This window comes from Neophocaena asiaeorientalis, unplaced genomic scaffold, assembly GCF_003031525.2.
Source record: "Neophocaena asiaeorientalis asiaeorientalis breed wild unplaced genomic scaffold, Neophocaena_asiaeorientalis_V1.1 scaffold597, whole genome shotgun sequence".
In the NCBI taxonomy this organism is placed as follows: domain Eukaryota; kingdom Metazoa; phylum Chordata; class Mammalia; order Artiodactyla; family Phocoenidae; genus Neophocaena; species Neophocaena asiaeorientalis.
In genome coordinates this window covers 2,099,889-2,112,034 of record NW_020172664.1, presented here as the reverse complement: position 1 = coordinate 2,112,034, position 12,146 = coordinate 2,099,889, and the positions used below count along the sequence as shown (strand labels likewise).

The 12,146-nt window shown below is 36.5% G+C and overlaps 1 protein-coding gene across 1 annotated transcript in view; it reads left to right on the top strand.

Annotated features, from left to right (window-relative positions):
* The window catches only part of BTAF1 (B-TFIID TATA-box binding protein associated factor 1), a 90,141-nt gene that overhangs the window by 37,887 nt on the left and 40,108 nt on the right, over positions 1–12,146 (top strand). The window lies entirely within an intron of this gene.

Genomic DNA, 12,146 nt, shown 5'->3' with positions numbered 1-12,146 from the left:
ATCCTTAGTTGATAAGGCATGGGTTCATATGACAAAACCGGCATGGGTTGTTCTGAGTTTTCACTTCATTTTTGTTTTACTTTTGTGAGTTTTGCCTAAATGTTTTTGATGTAAATATTCTTAAATTCACTTTCGGTAGACCTCTTGAAGTTATCAAATTTCTTCCCTTCATGTTGTTGTTGTTGTTGTTTGGAGCAGTTTTAAGTTTATAGAAAAACAGCGAAAAGTACATAGTTCCCATATGCCCCTACCCATATGCACACAGTTTCCCCTTTAGCTAAGATCTTGCATTAGTGTAGTACATTTGTTACAGTTGATAAACCAATATTGATATATTATTAACAAAGTCTACAGTTTACATTAGGGTTCACTCTTTGTATTGTAGATTCTATGGGTTTTGATAAATGTACAGTGGTATGTGTCCATTAGAGTAACATAGAGAATAGTTTCACTGCCCTAAAAAATGCCTGAGCCCCACCTATGCATTTCTACTTTTCCTCCCTTCAGAGCCTTAGCAACCACTGATCCTTTTACTGTCTTCATGGTTTTGCCTTTTGCAGAATGTCATATAGTTGGAGTCATGTAGTAAGTAGCCTTTTAAGAGAGGCTTTTTTTCATTTAGCAATACAGAAGTAAGGTTCCTCCATGTCTTTTTGTGACTTGATAGCTCATTTCTTTTTATCACTGAATAATGTTCCATTGTATGGATGTAACACAGTTCATATATTCACCTATTGAAGGATATTTTTGTTTCTTTCTGTTTGGGCCATTATGAACAAAGTTTTAAACATTCACGTGCAGGTTTTTGTATGGGCATAGTTTTCAGTGAAATACCAAGGAGCATAATTGCTGGATCATACAGTAAGAGTATGTTTAATTTTATAAGAAAGTGTCTTCCAAAAGTGGCTGCACCATTTTACATTTCCACCAGCAGTGAATGAGAGTTTGTGTTGCTCTACATCATCTCCCAGCATTTGATGTTGTCAGTGTTGTGGATTTCAGCCTTTCTAATAAGTGTATAGTGGTATCTCACTATAGTTTTAATTTGCAGTTCCCTAATGATATATGATGTTAAACATCTTTTCATATGCTTTTTACCATCTATATTTCTTCTTTAATGAAGTGTTCAGATCTTTTCCCCATTTTTAAATTGGGTTGTTTTCTTACTGTTGAATTTTAAGATTCCTTTGGATATTTTGTATATGAGTTCCTCATTATTCTTTTAAGCCTTTCTGTTCTTTATAAGGTGGTTAAGCCACCTGCAGTCTCTTTTAAACTTAACTTTTGTGGCATTATTTCTTTAGTAATGTCAACTTTATTTACATTATTAGGAAATCAGGTATTTCATATAAATCAGTTTTCTAAATAGTTGAAACATACTTTTTTGCCACCAAAAATAGTTACCCATTAAAATCATTGACAAACCTGGTTATCATCTTAAAGTATATTAAACATAAGTTAATTTTTTTTTTTTTTTTGTGGTACGCGGGCCTCTCACTGTTGTGGCCTCTCCCGTTGCGGAGCACAGGCTCCGGACACGCAGGCTTAGCGGCCATGGCTCACAGGCCCAGCCGCTCCGCGGCATGTGGGGTCCTCACGGACCGGGGCATGAACCCATGTCCCCTGCATCGGCAGGCGGACTCTCAACCACTGCGCCACCAGGGAAGCCCATAAGTTAATATTTTTTGATGTATGAGTCACCAAGATGATTTATTGGTCAATAGTGTGCTTGCTTATTACAGTATACCATGGGAATATTGAGATACATGAGTCACACTGCTTCTTTTTCAGTTGCTTTTTCCTAGGTGTTTTTTTTTTTTTTTCCCTCTCAGCTGTCAACTGTGATTTCTCACTTTTGTCCATCTTAAAATCTGGTTCCTCCTCTCATGTTTCAAAATTTTTTGATCCCAAAATTGCTCTAAATCCCCTTCAAAATTGTTTTAGCCCCTCAGTGATTGGTTTGTTTGTTTGTTTTTTAAATAAATTTATTTATTATTCATTTTTGGCTGCGTTGGGTCTTCGTTGCTGCGTGCAGGCTTTCTCTAGTTGATGCGAGTGGAGGCTACTCTTGGTTGCAGTGCGCGGGCTTCTCATTGCGGTGGTTTCTCTTGTTGCGCAGCACAGGCTCTATGCGCGTGGGCTCAGTAGTTGTGGTGCACGGGCTTAGTTGCTCTGCAGCATGTGGGATATTCCTGCACCAGGGCTCAAACCCGTGTCCCCCACATTGGCAGGCAGATACTTAACCACTGTGCCACCAGGGAAGTCCTCAATGATTGTTGATATTGGCTATTAAAATTATGTGGTTGTGAAAACATCTCTACGGTGTTCAGTGATGTTGATTTCTTTTTATTCGGGGCTTTATTTATTTATTTATTTAGGTCCTTTGACCAAATTTGAATTTGCCTTTACTGGCTTATAAATGAATGCTTTGGCCTTAGCATATGTAAAAGATTGATGATGATGACTGTCATTTCTTATACCAGAACTCTATTGTGTTTGTATGTGATTTGTGGTACGTCAGCCATCACTTATGCATAGGCCCTCAATATTTGTTAAATACATTTATATAAAATTCAGTTCAGGGTGTTACGGGAAATTATCAATAAGAAAAAAATCCTACATGGTTCTTACTTTGAAAAAATTTATGGTATGATTGTGATAAGACTCTTATGTAATAAGTTTAATAACCTCTGCAAATAAATAATGGAAGACCAGAATAAGACAGGTGTCAGGAAGCAGCATTGAAGGCTAGACTAAGTGCTGAAAGATCAGGAGGATTTGGGTTATAAGGTTAAAAAAAGTCATCTTCCCTTACTTCTTCCTATTTAACATCTAATATCTTTAATACATACTTCTATAAGCATCTCATTTTTCTGAATAATATGTCAGTTTCAAATTAGGCAAGTTATACAGACTGTATTAAACAAAAGAGCTTTTCCATTCTCCTCCTTTTAGACATTTAAATCTATCCTGCTTCCATATCTTCCGTCCAGTTATTCTGATATGTGCATAATCCTTTATTTTTCTAGGTTTTAATATTTATTGTATTTCCTGTGTCCTTTTGTGTTTGTTATCTATGCCTCTTCTTTTTCTCTTCTTAAAAAAATTTTAATGGTGTCACTAATGAAATTTCCCATTGTTACTATCTATCCTGTATCTTCAGAGTGTCTTTACTAAAAGCATTGCTGTCAGTGAAACTTAATATTGATGCATGTAGATTATTTTGTGCTTCGTCACTGCCCTGAGCCTTGCTCTCCAGTAGCCTCACCATTGGAGGCTGTAGTTATGGTGCATATCACCCACTCTTAGTACATTCCACTTTTTGGCCCCCACATATATCCTTTACTATTTTGTTTGATTTTTTGTTCTGTTTTTTCCCAAAATAATACTATAAAGCCAAACCCTTTCAGATTACTTTTCTTACTACCACCACCTCTTTTTCATTTTTTTAATTTTGGGAAATTATTTAAATAGAAAAAAGAGGGAATTATAAAACAACATTCATCTATCCACTATCCACACTTGGCATTTGTTATAATTCTTACTTGCTTCAAGTTTTTTTCATGAAAAATATAAAGAATAAATGGTAACCCCCTTAGAACATCACCTATTTTCTAATTTACCCATTTTCTTTCTTCTGTATATTTATAAAAAAATATTATTGTCCTTTCCCTAATAGTTGGCTCTTTAAGGTTTGGAATCAGTCTTTGTATATTTAGTTTCTACGCAGTCATAGTATTTTTAAAAGGGGAGAATTTGAGTTAAGTCTCAGGATAATTTGGGGGACCATAGCCTCATTTACTTGCAAACTTGTTAGTAATTTGTCATTGCCTACTACATTAGAATTAAATTCCAGTCTTTCTTGTTCTTCTGTTATTTCGCTCTTGTCAGCCTTTTCCTCTGCTATTCCCTAATATTGTCCACGTCTACCCCTGTATCCCAGTTGTAACCATGTTACATTCTTTTGATGAGAGTATCTTTGTACATGGCTCATCACCAACACTACCTGCCCCCAGCCACACACACATTTTCTCTCCTAAATATTCGCTCCGTTTCTTCCTCGCTGTAACTTTCCTTCAGGAAACAGGTCAGATTTCTAGGGCCATAAAGTTATTCTGACTTATACAACTCACTATGATTTTTCTTTATCTAAAACATTATTTAAATAAAGTCATTATGCAGTGAAAAGCATTTATTTAATGGTTATTGTTAATCTTGTGATTTTGGCAACATTATTTGCTTTCTGAGAAGATAGCAGAGTAAACCATGTATGATGCTTTTATCTGTTATTGTGTTCCTCCCATGGCATTACCTGATAGTTATTATAGACTGATTAATAGCTATGCACAGACTCTTGTAATGCAAGCCCATGGTCTCTTACCTGCAATTTTGAAATCCAGCACTTCTGTAAGTTGGGTCAACTTATAAAACTACTTATTTGGCAGAAAAACCTGACCATTCTGAGTAAGTCTTTATCCTACCTAATGTGCCTATTCACAAATTTTGCTGCAGAAATATTAATATATTTTATTCAAATGCTGCCTCAGACTCTATTGAGGATATTACATAACATATGGTATATACAACCTCATTACTGTTCTAAAATTTGAAAAAATTCTGAATTTTAAAACATATTTGGCTCCAGGGAATTTGGACTACAGATGTTAGGCCTGTGGTGACAATAAAATATACCTTCATATAGCTTGCCTTACTTTTTTCTGAGCTGCATTCTATCACTGTTGTTTCCTTTTCAGTGGTTTAATGAAGAGATCCCTTAACTAAACAGAGAATCTGGGTTCTAACCTTAGCTCTACCATTTGTTAGCTTTATGACCTTGATCAAGTTTATTTAACCCTCTGGTGATAATCTCTATTGATCCTTTTTCAGAGTAATATATTGACCAAGTAAGATACTGTATATGAAAGTGCCTTAATTCTGTACAAATACAAATTATTAATAGTACAGACATAACAATAATAATTAACACTTACACTTCTTGGAAATCTTTCCTAACAATTTCAAAATCTTATTTGTATTCTAGGGTGTAAGAATGATATGTAATTGTAGTAATAATAATCCAGGCTATTATTGAGAGCTTAACTTTATGCTGTGAATTTCAGTAAGCACTATAAATGGGGTGGCTATTGCCATTCCTATTTTGCACATGAGGGAACTGATGATCAAAAATTAAGAAACCTTCCCAAACTCACAGCTACACATCTCATAGTAAGCGACTCAACTCAGATTTAGATCCAATTCTTGCTGACTTTCAGCTTCTAGTTTTAGAAGACAAAATGGAATGTGTCTCTTGCATTACCTTCCCATTTCTGAATATGAAGTCACCTTAAGTCCAAAGTGAAAAAAACTTCAGAGCTAATTTACTAGTTAGCTCTGTTTTGGTTTCAGTTCCTAGCTTCTCAACCTATTCCCCTCAATAATTCCAAGGTAATTTGGTGATGCCAAACCTCACTGTAGCTCAGTGCATCAGTACCTCATAAAGGCTGATGCCTCTGTTCCATTGGAAGTATTTTGATTATCTTTAGTAATTTTGTGTTTTGTTTTGCTTTGTAAAACCAGAAGACTTTATAAGGAAGATATCCTAAATCTTAAAATTTATCCGATTGTAAGTGTGTATACATAGCACAGGGAGATCAGCTCGATGCTTTGTGACGACCTAGAGGGGTGGGATAAGGAGGGTGGGAGGGAGGCTCAAGAGGGAGGGGGTATGGGGATATATGTATACATACAGCTGATTCACTTTTGTTGTACAGCAGAAACTAACACAACATTGTAAAGCAGTTATACTCCAGTAAAGATGGGAAAAGAAAAGTGCATATGCAGATATGCTCATCTCTAAAATGTTTTTGTGTAGAATCACAGTTAATATAGTTATTTATGAAATAATAAACTCTCATTTCTTTATTTATTTGGCTGTACCATGCAGCTTGCGGGGGATCTTAGTTCCCTGATTACGGATCAAATCCGGGCCCCTGGCAGTGGAAGCACAGAGTTCTAACCACTGGACTACCAGGGAATTCCCGAAATCTCATTTCTTTTACACTTCCATGTGACATACCTTGGCATCTGTGAAAATAAATTGTTTAATCCCTGTGCCTTTATCTCTGTTGTTAACATATGAAAGTATTGGCAAGCCTGGCTTCTCAGGGAGTATGAAATAAGAACTCTTAAGCAAACCAAATTAATTTCATTTGGTAATGACTTAAAATCAAGATGTAACTTTTTTTTTTTTCTGAACTAGGAGCTTGACAAAATGAAGTAATTGATCACTTGCTTTTCCTTTAATTAAAGTATTTTTTATTGGAGTATAGTTGATTTACAATGTTGTGTTAGTTTCTGCTGTACAGCAAAGTGAATCAGTTATACATACCCATATATTCACTCTTTTTTAGATTCTATTCTCATATGAGTCATTACTTGTTTTTTCTTTCTATAGACTATTTATTCATGTGAGTTTATCTATGAATGTATATGTCTATCAGCGAACTACTTTACTGGAATGTCTAGATTAATTAGTCTTGATAACCACTATCTGTTTTAACCAGAACTCGACTTCACGATCTAGGAAAATATGCTTCTGGACATTAATCTAGTTTAGCCATGTTTTGTTGACTGGGTCAACTTTTCCATTCCATTTGCATCAGTCACTTTGTGAGTCAATCCAGAATTTCAATACATACAGTATTGATTTTTGTTTGAAAGGCAAACATTAGCATGACGCTTACATTTAGCATGAAGACATACATGAGATTGAGTTGGAATCTGGGGCATAGTTAGTCCAGGATGTAAGAAAATTTAACATATGCATATGTAGAGAAGGAAAGAAAGACCAAAAGAATAGAGCTAAAACTTTGGCATTTGAGAACATTAGCATAATTAGGTATTGACCAGGTTTTATAAAGGTATGAAAAGAGGATAGCAAAGTTTATATATTTAGTTGACTTTCAATAAATATTGGTTGGACAAATAAATAAAACAAGGCATTATAAATTGTCTAAATATAGAATTGGGTTTGTTTTTGTTTTTGGCAGTGGGCCAAAATAGGATTTCAGACCCAATTAGTGGAAGAACACAGAACTCAGTATGATTCATCACTTTGTTGTAGCTTCTTTCCAGATTTTCTTCCCTGCAACCCCAGATCATTTGATATGGAGATAGAAATGATGATGCATTTGCCTGCAGGCAGGAATCAGGTGTTCATGGTAATGATAATCAGATTGCTGCTTTTTTTTTCCACATCTGCCCACTTTGTGGGTGTGCTTGGGGGAAGATAAAAGAGGGGGCACAGCAAAATGGTACAGGCAAGATCTTATCCCACCTAAGATGCCAATTTTGCCAGTTAGGGATTTATTGCCAACTACAGTTGTGGAAAATTTTGCATATTACCAACTATTCCCTGTGACTTTGGACCATTCCCCTAAGCAAGGTAGATTTAACAGATATTTTAGTGCCTACCATGTGCCTACAATTTTCTAGATACTTATTGGTAAGAGACAAGGTCTCTGCCCTTCTGTTGAACTTAAGACAGGAAACTAAGCAAGACGGGAGAAGACAACTAGACAAGCCCTTATAATTATATAATGGTCATTTCATAAAACTATCAATACATAATGAGGTAAGTATCTGGGAGGGGAAGAAGACAGTGCTACTGGGTCCCCACTAGCTAAAAGTGAAGTTGAAACTGAGACCTGAAGGATGAGTGGAATTTAACCAGGTGAAGAGCAGGGTAACAGTCAGAGGAAGGAACGTGTGTTAAACTCTGGGAGTAGGGGTGAGCATGACGGCACTAAAGAGGAAGTGAAAGGAAATTGGTCCGGCTGAAGGATAGAGTGTAAGGGAGTATAGATGGCTAGAAGTTTAACCTTGATTTTCTGGTAGAGTGACGTGTCTGATAGGCTTATTTTTGTTTGTCATCAGCTTTCCTTATTAGTTCCATGAAGGCAGAACACAGGAGGGAACACCAATCTGAATAAAGGAGCTGGAAAGAGACTGCCCCATTCTCATCAAATTAAATAACTGTCTTTCATTCCCCTGAGTAATTCCCATAAATGCCCTCCCCTCCATCTGACCCTCACTATAGAAATGTTGGGGACCACATTTAGCACTAACATAAAGCACTAGTGCTAATATCATGTTAATTATTTAACACAAAACAAAAGAATATTTTTAAAAGCCCTCTTAAAACATGAATTTACTTATAACTTGAGTTGTGGTGGTCCAGGTTATAGTTAATTTAAACCTGGTGAAGTAAACAGTCTGTGGTAGGAATTTTTCTGTATTTTAGATTGCACTCTGTATTTCTGTATTTTAGATTGCACTCTGCTAGACCAATACTAAAGTCATCAGAACTTTCCAGACTTTGCCTAAGATTAGGAAGGAAATTTTTGACTAGTAGACTCCTAGTTAGTAGCATACTAGAAGTCTATTGACTATTTTTTTAAATTTTGGAATGGAAAATCCCAAGGTGGATAATGTCTAAAGGACTGAAAGTACTACACCCCTCACTGTACCCTACTCCCCAACCAATTTAATTTAATAAACTATAAATAAAAACAACATTAGGTTACCTGCCTAATAAATCATTGTCTACTGGAAGACAGGCACAAAATTAATGAAAGCAGGTGGACGAACTTTCAGATTTGCAGGAGGCAAGTTGACTCTGGATGGGCCAAATTGTACTTAGTGATACTTTGAGAAAATACTAATAGTGAGCTAAAGCATGTAACTTTTTGCAACCATATCTAAAAGGAGATGCTTGCACAGTTGTTTAGATGGACTGAATTTGGCCTACGGCTGTTTTCCCAACTTGTATTTTGTATCTTGTATTTTCTGCTAGGCAGACTTTATGTTGTGCTACTGGAGAATATGTGTTTTTTAAAATACTGGTTCCTGTGATGATGGTGATCTGCGTATGCTGGGTTGGGTTTTTTTTGTTTGGTTAGGTTTTTGGTTTCTCTTTATTTTTTTAATTTATTTTTTAAAATTGATTTATTTATTTTTGGTTGCGTTGGGTCTTCGTTTCTGTGCGAGGGCTTTCTCTAGTTGTCGCAAGTGGGGGCCACTCTTCATCGTGGTGCGCGGGCCTCTCACTATTGCGGCCTCTCTTGTTGCGGAGCACAGGCTCCAGACGCACAGGCTAAGTAGTTGTGGCTCACGGGCCTAGTTGCTTCACGGCATGTGGGATCTTCCCAGACCAGGGCTCGAACCCGTTTCCCCTGCATTAGCAGGCAGATTCTCAACCACTGCGCCACCAGGAAAGCCCTCTCTATTTTTTAAATTTTATTTTTCTGTTTATTTATTGACTTCACTTTTTAGAGCAAAATTAAACAGAGTACCCATCCATATACGCCCTACCCTCCCCCAAACACACCTTCTCCTACCATCAGCATCCCACACCAGGATGGTACATTTGTTACCGTCAGTAAACGAACGTTGACATTATCATTATCAGCTAGTTCATAGTTTATATTAGGCTTCACTATTTTTTTTTGGCTGCGCCACGCAGCTTACAGGATCTTAGTTTCCCAACCAGGGATTGAACCCTGGCCCTTGGCGGTGAAAGTGTGGAGTCCTAACCACTGGACTGCCACGGAATTCCCTAGGCTTCACCCTTGATGTTGCACGTTCATTCTGCTGAATTTGACAAATGTGACATCTCTCCGTCATTATTGTATCATACAGAATAGTTTCTCTACCCTAAAAATACTCTACCCTGTGCTCTTTCATCCCTTTCTTCCCCTGGTTGTTTTTAATAATTATAAAGTAGAATTTACTACAGTTAGAAAGATTATAGCCTGAGAAGGCTACTACAATTTATATTATATTCATTGTTTGTAAATATAGGGGAAAACGCTTCCTCTATAGGTGTGGCTTTGGGATCTACAAGCAACTATTTGGATTTCCAGTGATGGGGTTAGGGGAGAATTAAGAGAGTTGGTAAATATGGTGGGGAGAAATGAGAAGAAATTATGGGAGAGTAATATCAAATTATTTGGTTATTGCTGTTACAGCTTTCCTAATTCTATTAAGATTGTCCCTAATTCTCTCTGCTGAGAAAAGAAAGAGAACTTTTCTTCTTTCCAATTTCCCTTTCCCTTTCAATGGAAAGTAGTTAAGGCATAGCAAATCAGTGAGTAGGCTCCCCCAGCTGTTGATTTTGCAGTCTGTTTTAAACTTCTTTCAAACCATTTTGAGAAACATATTAAAAAGATAGGACCAGGGTTGTTAGTTTTCCACTGGCTAGAAAATTATAGGTAGCTTTCTGAGTTATACATTATCCCTAGATCTTCTCGCTTTCTGGAATTTCAGTTAAATTTTTCAAATTTCTCTTCAGTCTCTTCCAGACAACACAGTTTTTGCTTTAAAAAAAAAAAATTGTGTAAGGAGGTAATGTTAAGTACTGTGAACTAGTTAATAGAATTTTTAGCTCTCAACAAGCTTGTAATTTTGAACAATAGACAACATGTGAGATTCCTTTTCTTAGAATTTTAGGCACACAATAGATATTTAATTAAGCACTATTTGATTGCTTGATTTGGGTTGGCTTTTGCATTCCTGAGAAATTCCTTAGATTAAGGTTCTAAACCTGGGTTTAAGGAAATCCCTGAACCCTCTGAAACTGAAAGCAAAATGTTACACCTAAGTGTGTATATAAGTGTATTTTTTTCAGAAAAGGTTGCGTATAGTTTTTTTTGTTGTTGTTGTTCAAAGATATCTGTATTATCAGTGTCTATTTTCTCCATACTTTTTTTTCACACACACACACTGTATTTTATTTCTACAACAGATAAATAGACTGACACCAAGCATTGTAAATGGATGACCACAACAAAAGCAACAATGATTGCAATTACCAAACACGAAACACACTCATACTATGTCATAACATTGACATTCAGTCCAGTAATCCTCCACTGTAACAGCTCCTTTACTTTGCAATGAAAATTGATTTGTATATTTTTTTCCTCTGAGTCCTTGTGGGATTTTTTTTTTATTCAAACAGAAAGTCACAAAAGTTATAATCATCCTCATCAGTTCACTCAGTCCCATGTAATTAATTTTTTTTATCTTGATCTATTGTTAGCACTTTTATGAGTTCATCAGTTTTCCATTAGAGTTCTGAAAATGCTTATTCATCCAGTTTAGCAGTATAGTCAGTTACCAGAAACCTGTACTTGTCAGAGTCTTTTCCATGAATCCTTGAAGACGAAACCCTTTTATAGGAACATACTTGCAAAAGCATCAGAGTACACCCAGAACTGTCGGTAAATAACAAAAGACTTAAAAATGACCACAGTTAAAGATTTGATGAAAGTTCATAAAATGCAATTGACAAGGAAATTTAGTTACTTCTGAGATATACATTTTAAAGTAATAACTACAATTATGACTTATAACATTATACCAGAACATATAAGATTTTTAGAAATTTCAAGTAATGCCTGAAAAATTTATGTTAACATATGTCCATACAAATAACCCAAAGAAAGTTTAGTATTGTTTTTTGTTTGTTAGTTTGTTTTTTTGTGCCAGTACCATATTGTCTTGATTACTGTAGCTTTGTAGTATAGTCTGAAGTCAGAGAGTCAGATTCCTCCAGCTCCATTTTTTTGTTTGTTTTTTGTTGTTGTTGTGTTTTTTTTTGCGGTACGCAGGCCTCTCACTGTTGTGGCCTCTCCCGTTGCGGAGCACAGGCTCCGGATGCGCAGGCTCCGGACGCGCAGGCTCAGCAGCCATGGGTCACGGGCCTAGCCACTCTGTGGCTTGTGGGATCTTCCCGGACTGGGGCACGAACCCATGTCCCCTGCATTAGCAGGCGGACTCGCAACCACTGCGCCACCAGTGAAGCCCTCCAGCTCTGGTTTTTTCCCTAAAGACTGCTTTGGCTATGCCGGGTCTTTTGTGTCTCCATACAGATTTTAAGGTGATTTGTTCTAGCTCCATTAAAAATGCCATTGGTAATTTGATAGGGATTGCATTGAATCTGTAGACTGCTTTGGGTAGTACAGTCATTTTCACAATTTTGGTTCTTTCAATCCAAGAACATGGTATGTCTCTCCATCTGTTGGTATCATCTTTAATTTCTTTCAACAGTGTCTTATAGTTTTCTGCGTACAGGTCTTTTGTCT